This window comes from Bombus vosnesenskii, unplaced genomic scaffold (assembly GCF_011952255.1).
Source record: "Bombus vosnesenskii isolate JDL3184/JDL3185 unplaced genomic scaffold, Bvos_JDL3184-5_v1.1 scf7180000014628, whole genome shotgun sequence".
NCBI lineage: Eukaryota > Metazoa > Arthropoda > Insecta > Hymenoptera > Apidae > Bombus > Bombus vosnesenskii.
Genome location: NW_022883560.1, coordinates 111,472 through 124,397, shown reverse-complemented (window position 1 = coordinate 124,397; position 12,926 = coordinate 111,472). Strand labels below are relative to the sequence as shown.

General features: G+C 39.2%; 1 pseudogene; it reads left to right on the top strand.

Moving 5' to 3' along the window:
• Positions 1–9,199: 9,199 nt before the first annotated feature.
• LOC117240439 lies at positions 9,200–11,930 on the top strand (annotated as a pseudogene).
• The last annotated feature ends 996 nt before the right edge of the window (positions 11,931–12,926 follow it).

The following is a 12,926-nucleotide window of genomic DNA, read 5'->3' as shown; positions in this document are numbered from 1 at the left end:
ACAACGTGTGTCCCATTATATTGGCACCTCCGAGGTAAAATCACACGTGGCCAGGCTCGTTCTTGAAGCCGTATGCCGCCACAACCACATTTCTAGGGAGAACCTGTTAAGGAAATTCGAGGATTTGGGAATACAAATAATTGACTATATTTCCCACACAACAGTTATACATCTATATTACACTCTGAAGAACGTCTTGCACGCACGCTTGTCGCCAACCGACTGTCCTAGATTCTTCTAACATCTGGCAACAGTCTTTTGTCTCCACTAAGGCCTTGACGCCCTCTAACCCTTACACACACACTCTCATGTACAGTGTAAATGTATCACTTCCCTAACAGAACCATACAACCACTCCACACCTCTGTCAGGCAAAACGTCCATTCCGTGACCGTGGCTACCAGTTATATCACCTCGAGTCCAATCTCACTATCACAAATCTCGAACGATTACAATCAGACTGAATGACAACAATTGCATAATTACCACTATGATAGAATCTAGGCTAAAGTATTAGAGGATTTTCCCAAAATTTCAAAAGAAAGGCTCCCACTTGCAACTTTCCCTCGAGGGCGGCTAGCATCTTTTTTTAACTACCGATATGGAGATTGACCAATTAGCAGCAACGTCAATTTCCCTTACTTTCCGAACGAAGGCTATCCCCGATGAATCCCATGATCTCGTGTCCTTAGACACACTCCATCGTAGTTTTTCCTCTGTGGCATTGTTGGGACGGAAAGTCATTCTTTCTTGCGATCTCATCGACGAAAAGAGTAACACCTTACGATCAGTGAATATTACGCGTCCGACTTAGATTTTGTGAGCACGGATTCGTTATTGAACCTAGGATCATTGTCATTAGTTTCTCGAGTATCTAATTACCACGGTTACTTGTCCAGTTCTATGATAATCGTATTCGCATTAGTCAATGTCATCTCTATTGCATAACGACAACGCGTAATCCAAGCGAAGATTCGTTTCACGCCCCTAACCCTAATTCGAATGTAAACCCGACATATATATAATTCTTTACTTTGTATTGAATTATTCTATGTACTTTACTGCAGTCTGCTACAAGTAGTATACCAATAACTAATTTTTTCTACGTTAGTTTTACTCATATTGTTAAGAACGATGTAAATAAAATAATAAGAAGAGCCTATCACCAGGTACGTTCGAACGTGTATGCAAATGAATGGTCAATAGCATGAAAATTTTTAATTAAACTCTTTGCATTAAATACTTTCACGTGACATCTCTTTTCTATCAGAAAAATTTGAATTGATACTAAACAAATGAGGTTTTAGAGTGGATATGATTCTGATGTAACTATTTTCGTTCGTACAACTCATACGTTATTTGTAATTGTTTTTAAACTGATTTCGAAAGTTAATAAAAAGTTGTATACGTTTTTATTTTATTTTCTGATTTGAATTTGTATAACATTTGTCAAAGGAATTATCTTCTTTGTCGAAACTGAAACATATATATAGCACCTGTCCATTTCTTAAAAATTAATTTACATACAAAATGTTACTCATACATACATATCTGTATTTATCATATTTCTTAATCATTTTACTATTACGTTATGGTACATTTCAATTTTTGTATTAGATAATTTCAAATTAATTGTAAAATGCTATTACTAAAATATTCCTTGCTGTTCTGCAGACATATTCAATTATAAAGCGAATAAAGCACGACTTGATCTTGTTTAATCTTTTTTCAGTCTTTCTTTCTACAAATTTAATTTTTTTTCCATCCAACTGGCGTCTACTGATTCAGGTATCTACATTCCTTTTTCACAGCGGGCAAATGTATTGCTTTTGAGTTCCGATTATATTGTGACAGTTTACTTACCGTGAAGAAATATCAGGTCTCGTTCCGATAGCTATACATGGGGTTGGCAATTAAGTCATTGCAGATTTTGTCATTAGGTGGTATTGACAAAATCAGCAATCATTTAGTTGCCAATGCAGTAGATCAGTGGTCTCAGTAACTGTTGGTATTCGGTCTTATCCGGTGTCAGGACCGGTACACTTCAAAACCGACGAGCTAATGACGGACACTCACCAGTCGGCAAGGTAGTGCACGCGGCAGCAGGGGGTCAGGGCCCAGACCCAACACCCGGGGGTCCTCCCTACTTCGTAAGATAACCACTTGTGTAGGGATGCGGCCGAGTTGTAAGAGCTCCAGTCTTTGAAAGTCACGACTGGAGTTCGGAAGTAAACTGTCATTAGTGTAAACAAGATGTTAGGAAATAAATTCTCTCTTTTTTTATTTTCATCTTCCATTTCTTTTTTCACTTTACGTGATACCGGCTTCGGTGAACCTTATATGCATCTAAATCTTGTTTTAAATGCATTTAAATTTTCTTACTGGCTATTTTACTGGATCGCAACTTTCTAGGCGGTGTTTCCTTAAAATTTGTTCTTTGTATGATGTTTCCGATAATTATATCACATCCTTCTTTTTTATAACTTTTATATGTAAGGAATTATTTTCTTCCGATTCGGTTAACTCAGAGTGCTATTTCAATTTTGATGCGAGTTATTCAATTCAATATCAATTCAATATCATTTGTTACTATAAAAAGTCAGCTACGTATATTTCCACGATAGGTTGCTTCTATCCCTTAATTTATATTCTCACACACACGCACACACATTTATATTCTCACGCACAAGATTCTCCTTCAAATTGTGTTATATAATATCTAATGGTATCCAGATTAAAGCAATCCATATGAGCGTTTTCCTAGCTCCCATACTTTGTTAACGTCGGTTATAAATCCTAGTGCTTGTTCCATATATGCTATGTCCTTTATATTTCTGTATAAGTATGCCGATTTGACGTCAGATTGCTTGATTTTCATTCGATTAATCGCTGTTAGAGCCATCATAGCCCTTGCTGTGTCCAATCGTTGGCAGGAGCGAATGATTCCCCGTAATTTATTCCGATTTCTAGTTACGTGCTACTGCGAGTAATCGTGCTTTGTACTTTATATTTCCTTCCTGCGAATGTTTCTGACTGTACACCTATTTGCTTTCTATCGTTTCTATCTCTTTTTCATGCTGCACTAATCTCCATATCGTGCGCTGTCTCATCGTGTTGAGACACGATCTCTGATTCTATCGCTATTTTCTTCTAATTTATTCTAACGCAATTTTTGTGAGGTATGAGCTCCCCTTCGTTTGCTTTTTCTCTTAATTGGAATTTTTTACTGTGTTCTCTTTCTATTGGGCCGATTTCACTTGACTTGGGTCTAAACAGTATGGTTTCGCATTTGCTTGCATTGGTTTTTAGTTTCCATGTATAGTAGTGTGGCGAATGAAAAAGAGTGTTTTGCGTTTCGTCCCGGGACTACCGATGGACTCGTCAGTAAGGCTGTGCCCGGTAGTCCCTGCCTTAGACGTAGAGGGAGTCTCGCTAGGTGCGGTATTTGTATCAATCGCTCGTATATTCGACCGCTAGCGAGTTAGATAGACTCGTTGTCGTCGTAGCCCTCTAGTGTTGGCGGTTGGTACCAGCGGATCGCCCGGGAGGTGTTGCGCCGCGTTGATGCCTCGACCTGTCGGCGTCATGTTGATACCGATCCGCCACAGTATCATAAAAAATAATAAATGCATAATATTTAGTCCTATTGGAAAAGTATGGATAATACAAAATTTAATAAAATAATATAAAACATAAAATGTTGTGCGTCTATTATTTCCTTGTAAAACGAAAGAAACTTTTAGGACAATCTAATACATAACATCCAATTCAATATGGTTTTTACAATAGAAAGTCAACATGTAATCTTGGGCAATAACTTGGTAGAAATATAGAAATTCAAGTTCGAGGCTGTTTAGGCAGACAGAAAGAAACGAAGAAGAAAGAAGATGTGGAGCATCTATATGCAACAATAGATGCTACCAGAATGTAAATGCATTAGATAAAAGTGAGAGTTCGAAAACTAGTAGAACTTTACCAATTTTTTGCAAGAGTACAGTTGAGTTACGACCTGCGATTCCTTTGAGACATGTTATTCTCATGATGAGTAGGATACCATGCAATAAGAAGAAATTTGACTTTAAAAGTCATGTTTAAATCAATTTTGCATGAACTTTTATTTACAAACTTCCATCAATCCTGTCCATACAATATTGATGTATATTATAATATATGTATTTCAATATTTAAGTTCTGATATATTATGGTTGTAGAAAAAGTAGGGCTAAATAGCGTATCAGATGCTTTGACTTAAACAACAGACAGATTGTGAAATAGATTAGACTACGATACCCTTATTCTGTCAAAAAATTTATTCTAACCTCCATTTACGATATTTAGCGTCATTTTCTTAATTTTGAAAGAATTCACATCAATGATAACATAACACAAAATACAATAACAGACGCAATGTAGTGTTTAATACTGATGTTGTTTTGTAATGTTATCGTTGAATACGCAAAAAGAAAATTTTAGAAATGATGTCCTGGCTTAATCAACAAAGATATGTAAATTATCACGACGATGAATGCTAATTACATATGTAGTATCTTAAATAGTCTAGAGTAAAGACAAGAAAGGATGTTGTTACGTCGTGCGACATTCTATCTAGACCAGGCCACACACCGCGGACAGGATGGCAACCAGATGTCCGCACGCCTTCACTGCGTACCTTCAATAGTCTTAAGAACCGATCATAAATCTTAGAGGAATTTCTAAGGTCCTTCAGACCGAACCAAACATCTGCACTAAGTCACTGTCTAAAGGTTATTGTTTACTACGGAAAGATAGGAGCAGATCGTCTTTCTCATGTACGATGTTTTACACTAGCAACTTTCTCTCGGGGCGGTTAACACCCTTCCCCCACTCTTCCACACCAATCCAGAAAATTAACCTATTACCAGAGAAGTCCTTCCCTCACTCTCCCAACAAGAACTTGGTCTTAACAAATCAGCTTTTCTCGCATCATTAGACCCACCCATCGCAAGTGTCCTCCGCTGCAGCATCGTTACAGAAAGTCAGTCCTTATACGTTTTTTGAACCTTCAACATCTAAGCGTGCGTCGCGTACAACACCTTGTTACTCCAGCTATCAATCGAATTAATTGTACATTTCTAGTTAAGAAGTTGTTGGAATAAACATTAATTGTATTCGTTAATTCAGTGTAAAATCAATTTAACCACCCCTATTATCGCAAACGAAATCAGGGGATCGATCATTTCGTGGCGTCGATTATCCAATCGTAACGGGAATTTACGACTCCCGTTGAGGTGCTTTCTCGCGATCGCGTCTCCCCGCGAATGGTCGAAACAGATGTTCTATTTGAAGAGAAGTTTAGTTTTATTTTAACAAGTAATACTCAGTGCAAAAGCTGACTACAAAATCGTCGTATGACTTATCCCCCCACTCGGCTCACAACATCTTGTATGTGTCGCCTTCTTACGTCTCCTGTTAAACGCCTGAGGTTTTTTTCTTATTTATTTATTTGGATTTTACAATTTGTACAGTAGGATATTTGGTAAAATATTAAAGCGGTATACTAATATAACATGTGGGTGGCTACACCCAGCGGGGTACTATTATCGTGTTTGTTAGGTTATGTCCTTTGTGAGATCTGTTGGGTGTTTTCTTTTTAATCTTCTTTTTATGCTTGATGTGTCGACCGTTTCCGCTGCCAGCCGGTTCGGGTGCGTTGCTATTCTTTCTCTGTACCTTCTTGCGAATCTACTAATCTCTTCCTTGACCGTTGGTATTCCAAGGTCTTTCCGTATGTCCTCGTTTCTAACGTACCATGGCGCGTTTACTATTGTTCTGAGTATTTTCGATTGCGTTGCCTCTATTTTGGTTATATGGCTCATTGCTGCTGTTCGCCATAGTGCTATTCCGTACGTCCAGATTGGTTTTATGACCATTTTATATATCGGAGATGAAAGAACACCGGAGCCTTTGGAATTTTGGATAATCCCGCAACATTGTAACCTAGAGTCTATTATAGCTGTAACTGAACAATTGTAGTTATTCAATCGGTTTGTAATTTTTCGAGAGTTGTGATAATGAGCTTGGGCTCGAGGCGACAGTCAGTCGCCGAACGTAGCCGCGGACACGGGATGAACGTTTTGTCTAACAAAGGCATGGAATAATTCTTTAGCTCTCCTTAAAAAGGAAATAGTTGTAACACTGGACAGTAAACATTCCAACGGTGTCTGTCTCGTACCTCGCCACACGCAGACCCTATTCTTCGAGTAAGATGATTGCCAGATGTCGATGCGTCTCGGCAGTACATGTTCAGCTAGCTCGAGGGCCCGTTATAAATGTTAAGATTTAGTCAACTAAAGTCCTTCAAACAGACAAACAGTCTTTGTCCCAACTACGGGAAAATAGGGGAGACCTATTTTTCAACGAGCGGCGTCTCCCACTAGTAACTTTCCCTCGAGGGCGGCTAGCATCTTTTTCTAACCACCGATATGCAGATTGACCAACTAGCAGCAACGCCAATTTCCCTTACTTTCTGAACGAAGGCTTTTCTCGACGAATCCGATGATCTCGTGTCCTTAGACACACCCCAATATAGTTTTCCTCTGTGGCATCATCGGGACGGGAAAGTCATTCTCGCTCGCGATCTCACCAATTAAAGAGTAACATCTTCGCGATCAGTGGTTATTTCACGTTTTAGCCCGACTTAGATTTTGTGAGTGCGTTCATCTATCATCCCGTCGACCGCGGATTCGTTATTGAACCTAGGATCATTGTCATTAGTTTCTCGAGTACCTAACTACCACGGTTACTTGTCCGGTTCTATAATAATCGTATTTGCACTAGTCAATGTCTTCTCTATTGCATAACGACAACGTGTAACCCAAACGAAGATTCGTTTCACGCCCCTAACCCTAATTCTAATGTAAAACCGACATCTATATTTTTAGTTTGTTTTCTATGCTTAGTACGCCTGAGGTGTAAGTGATGTCCGTGATAATTGTTGCGCTGGCTGTAGTTGTCGCTGTTGCTAGGGTACTGCGGCTCTTTCTTTTGATTTAGATGCGTGGAAGAAAAGTCGGACTCCGGTTGCCGGGATTCGAACTCGTGCCCCGAACGTTCGTAACTCAAGGCGCTAACCACTGCGCTGCCGTCGTCAGACACTAGTTAGTGTCGAGTGGTGGTATTTGTTATCGAGTGTAGCCACAGTGTAGCCTTTTTGTCCATGACACTACACATATATGCATATAACACGGAAATATTACAAATAAGTCGCCGAGTGAATGAATGATGTTTGGAAAGTTGAGTGTACATTCGATCATACATTTCAAGCCTTGATGCACAAATACCTAAAATTATAGCATAATTTCAGACTTTGGAGATGTGTTTAGTAATAAAAAAGCTATTTATATTATATAACATTTATTAAACATTAGTCAGATATAGAATAATAATAGTATAATCATATTAATTATATATATCGGGATTACATTAGAATTAGGGTGAGGGGCGTGTAACGAATATTCATTTGAATTAGACGTTGTTGTTATGCAATAGAGAAAACATTGACTAGTGCAAATATGATTATTGGTACAAGTGTGGATATTCTAGAATTGACAAGTATTCTAGAATTGACAAGCGCGGTGATTAGAAAGTAATGACAATGGTCTCAGGGTCGAAAACGAATCCGCGTTCAACGGGATAACAAATGTACTTTCTTCCAAAGACTAAGTCGGACTCGATCTACCTATCTACGGTACAAGTATTACTAAACTAGCTCTTTGTTAAAACGTAAAAATATTCACCGAGCGTAAAGACGCTATGTAACTCGCTAATGAGACCTCACGAGAGAATAACTTTTCGTTACGATTATGCTGCAGAGGAAAATTATGATGCTGTCTGTCTAAGGACACGAGATCATCGGATTCGCGGAGAGATGCCTTCGTTCGGAAAGTGAGGGAAATTGACGTTGCTGTTAATTCGTTAATTTCCATGTTGGTGGTTAGATAAGGATGCTAGCCGGCCTTGAGGGAAAGTTGCTAGCGGGAAGTGTCGTTCGTGAGAAAAATAGATTTCCCTTATCTTCCCGTAGTTGGGACAAAGACTGTTTGTCTGTTTGAAGGACTTTAGTTAACTAAATCTTAAGATTTATAACGAGTCCTCAGGCTAGCTGAACATGTACTATGGAGATGCGTCGACATCTGGTAATCGTCTTACCCGAAGAATAGGGTCTGCGTGTGGCGAACAACGGGACCGAATACGTTGGAACGTTTACTATCGAGTGCCGCTGCAAATATGTCTTTCTCAGGAGAGCAATACAATTACTCTGTACCTCTATTAGGTAAACACGTTAATTTCGTGACCGCGGCTACGTTCGGCGACTGGTTGTCGCCTCGAGCCCAAGCTCATTATCACAAATCTCGAACAAGTACAATCGGATTGAATGACAACAATTGCTTAATTACGGCTATGGTAGAATCTAGATTAAAGTGTTAAGGGGTTTCCCAAAATTCCGAAGGGAAGGCCTCGGTGTCCTTTCATCTCCGACATTAATGTCGGGTTAATGTTGGAATTTTGGGCGCTTGACGAGTCTTCACTTGAATTTGCAATCGCGGTTATAGCTGCTGTTTATTGATACAGATGCGGTTATTATAAGAGGCTACAAGTAATAGCGGCGATCGAATGGTCGAAATGTTGATGACAATGAATCTCGGTTCGATAACGAATCCACGGTCAACGGGATGACGAATGCGATGTGATACACGTACAAGTAAAACTTATCTGAATAAACTGCTTTGAATAGACTCTCCCTCAGTCCAAGTGGAACTGCCCTTATATAGTCCTCTCCCCACCTCTCGGGTCAATCTTTATTTTTAAGGAGAGCTACATAATTATTCCATACCTCTGTTAAGTATACGTCCCTCCTGTGACCGTAGCTACGTACAGTGACTCGTTATGTCACTTCGAGCCCAAGCCCATCGTCATAAACCTTGAACACAACTATTTCTTAGTTTTATTACTTAAATGTAGCTATAAAAAGTCTGGAATAGGGTATTGCGGGTTTTCCCAATATTCCAAAAGGGAGGCCCCGATGTCCTTTTATCTCCGACATATATATACAGAAGATGTTAATCAAACGTCAACAACATACAGTGCACATAAGTGAATTTAAAGTTGCACATGTAAGAAATAGGTTATAATGTAAAATACGAACCGAGCAAACATAGACATGAACAATGACGGTGGCATTAATAATTCGTCTTACTTGCAAAATATGGGTCTTCCACATGAAGAAGAAGATCAAGATGAAGAATTCAATGATCTCATGGATGTAACACTACGGTTTATCCATCATGAATCACACGAGTAATTATGGACATATTATTGTATACAATCATATACAATCGTTTACTGCTTCGAGTACATGCAAAGGATTCACAAGGATTGCTACAATGATTTGGATGGTGTTATTAAGAGCCTTGTTGACACAGGAGGCTAGGATTATATGTGCAGAACAGTGGGATGATATTATGACATGTGGTGTGAAACTTGTGAAACACGAATCGTACAAGCGCTTATCAAGCTGTATCATATTCAATATGTATAGCGCAACATTTTCAGCTATCAGTAAACTTAAGACGGGCATTAAATGTTGGACGAAGTGTCGATGTCATAATAATCGATGTAATATATTATAAACAAGAAGAAAGAGAAGAATTATACGATCCAATGCACAGAATACTTCCCACCCGTTATCCGAAAACATATAAAGAGTTATTGGAATGTTGCTATTGAAATGCAATTCACATGATTTGCGATGATTTTTATATCAATCTGAATTCTAATGACCAGGAATTTTATGACAAGACAGGAAAGCATTCCATATGTGCAGCTATACATCTTGCCCGTGTCACGGATTGTGAGTTTGCGCTGTACGAATCACTTGCGCATGCTTCGACGCAGCATGTCCTGAATGTATTGTGAAACATTTTGAAATGACATCTGGACGAAAGACAATACGCGTTATCACTCGTTGATGAAACGTTAAAATAAGTGCTTTAATAATAACAGTGACAATTAATGATCAACATGTAATTATAAATGTAAGTAATAAAGTGTTAACAGAAGGATGGGCCGCATTCATCGGAACTGTATAAGCAATAGTGGGATACGATTGTGTCACGGTGACCGTGGGAATGCAGCGAAAGGATAATTATATCTCACATACCTTAGCCATCGAAACAGTAACTAAGCAGTAACGGAATCCCTATATGTCCGGCATCCAGCGATAACCTCCACAGGAACCAAACCCTTGATATAAAAATACCTCCCAAGTCAGTACTCGACATTCTATTCTGTTCTGTTGAAACATTCTGTATCGTTGCTCTGTCAGTTTCTAATAAAATTTGTAATAACGATCATAATTGAAGTGCGAATCTCCCACCTTACGTGCGGAACGTGAAATTACCCCGAATCGACGTGACAAAATTGGCGATCCTGCCAGGATCCATTCAACGCATCAAGAGGAAACTTGAACGGGAACTATACGAATTCTACAACGAAGGACCACGGTCACCTCCTTGATCAAAAGAAAGGATCTACAAAGAATCTCGGTAAGCTGGCTTTCGTACATTATCGAAACCGTAAACCCGAAATACGTTCTGAAGATAGTGACTCTTCTTCCGCCGAAAATGTCATATTTCTCAGCATGAACCCAACTGACAAGAGTACCGCTAAACAAAACGAGCTAATCGCTACCCTGATTGAACAATTTGAAAGCCTAACTCACGAGTTTAAGAGCTTTAGAAATAGCACCGATCAAAACATTAAAAACATAAAGGAATTTGCGGAAACTAGTGATAGAAACCGCTCGAAAGAAATACGCGATCTTGCAAAAACCATGGAAATAAAATACGATACCGAGACCGACCAGTCGCTAATGAACACCCATTTAGAAACTGCTGCTGATAACGTAACTAATGACGAAACTGACGGACCGAACGCTTCACAAAGACCACGAGCCGCATCTAACCGCGCCGCGATCTCATACTGATCGAAAGGATTACCGACAACGCGAAACGAAACATACGATATCTAAAAATCAACTCGTTCGAAGACTTATATTCATGCTTAAGACAACACGTATTGACACCAACAACTGTTAGCAATTGTAGGGACAAATTAAAGAATTTAAAACAAGGGGCAACAGAAAGTATACAATCTTTCAACTCCAGATTCCGACAACAGCTAAACGAATTAAATTACGCAGTTCAAAACGAAAACCGCACACCAACAGAACGACGTGTAGCTATAGATATTGAAGAACGCGAAGCACTTAAAACCTATTTGCTCAACTTACGATACTAGATAGGACAGATGGTAGTATCTAGCGATCCAAAGATCCTGAACCTTGCTCAACAACTAGCAGCCGACAGAAAACAATGGTTACGAGAAGCAAATCGTGTCGCCAACCATCCAAAGAATCAATCTCACAATACTACACTAGTATCCAAGCGAACTACTACCGATCCACAACCACAATCTTTTGCTCAGCTACCTAGCCGACCATTAGACGATCGCATGAAACCGAAGTGTCCGAAGTGTTTACGAACTGGACACACAGCCGAAAACTGCTACTCTCGAAATTTTCCATTCGCCAACCAAGGAAAGATTCCACCTCGAGTAAACCAAACAACGGAGAACCCAGAGGAAGCTTACCTCGAGTCAACTGCACCACCACTGGAAGATTATTATCAATCGTACTGCAACGAAGAGACGGAGGAAGAGCCAGATTCCTCATCGATACCGGAGCAGGAATCAACCTTATAAAAGAAAAAGCCTCGCTAAACGTCCAAACCTCTAACCCAAAGACCTTCCTAATGGGAAGTGACAAACATACCACTAACAAAATTTGCAATTTAACCATGCTCAAGAAAAATCATCAATTCCACGTAGTCCCTAACAACTTTCCTCTAATTCCCATTCCTTACAAAGGAATCCCATTCCTTACAAAGTACCAATACAGCGTCACTAACAATAAACTAACCTTAGACGAAATTATATTACCATTCCAGAAAACCGATAGCAAGATAAGACCAGGCGAAACTTTACTTTCAACCCAATACATCGAAGGAAAGCCCACAGCAGTATGTTTCATCAACACTGGTAAGCAAATCTGTCACATTACAAACGAAATAGAGAAACCCGATAAACTAAGCCAAATTAATAAATTCGCACAAATAATACGTACCAAACATATTGATCCAGAACTTCGAGAACCCCTTGAGAAAATTCTCATCAATTACTTAGACGTTTTTAATACGGAAACAGACTCATTACCATGTACTAACTTGACAGAACATACAATCACACTCAAGACAGACAAACCTATAAACATCAAGTCCTATAGACCGCCCGAATGTCATAAAAAAGAAATCGAGACTCAAATCAACGACATGTTAGACAAACAAATCATAGAACCATCGGACAGTCCATATAACACACCAATTTGGGTAGTTCCAAAGAAATTAGACGCATCCGGCAAACAAAAATGGAGAATCGTTATAAATTTTAGAAAACTAAACGAGCAAACAGACCAAGACGCATATCCTTTACCAAATTCGGACGAAATACACGATCACTTAGGCAAAGCTAAATTTTTCTCAGCCCTAGACCTCTCGTCGGGATTTCACCAGATACCTATGGAGCAAAATTCCAAAAAATATATTGCATTCTCAACCCCACAAGGTCACTTCCACTATAATCGCATGCCCTTCGGCCTAAAAAACGCACCGGCGACGTTTCAACGTATGATGGATACCGCGCTACGGGGGTTAATAGGAAATAACTGTTTTGTATACCTAGATGACATTATAAAATTCGGGAGCACCATCCCAGAACATAACCGAAATCTAGCTATTATACTAGACAGACTACAAAATTTAGGATTAAAAATA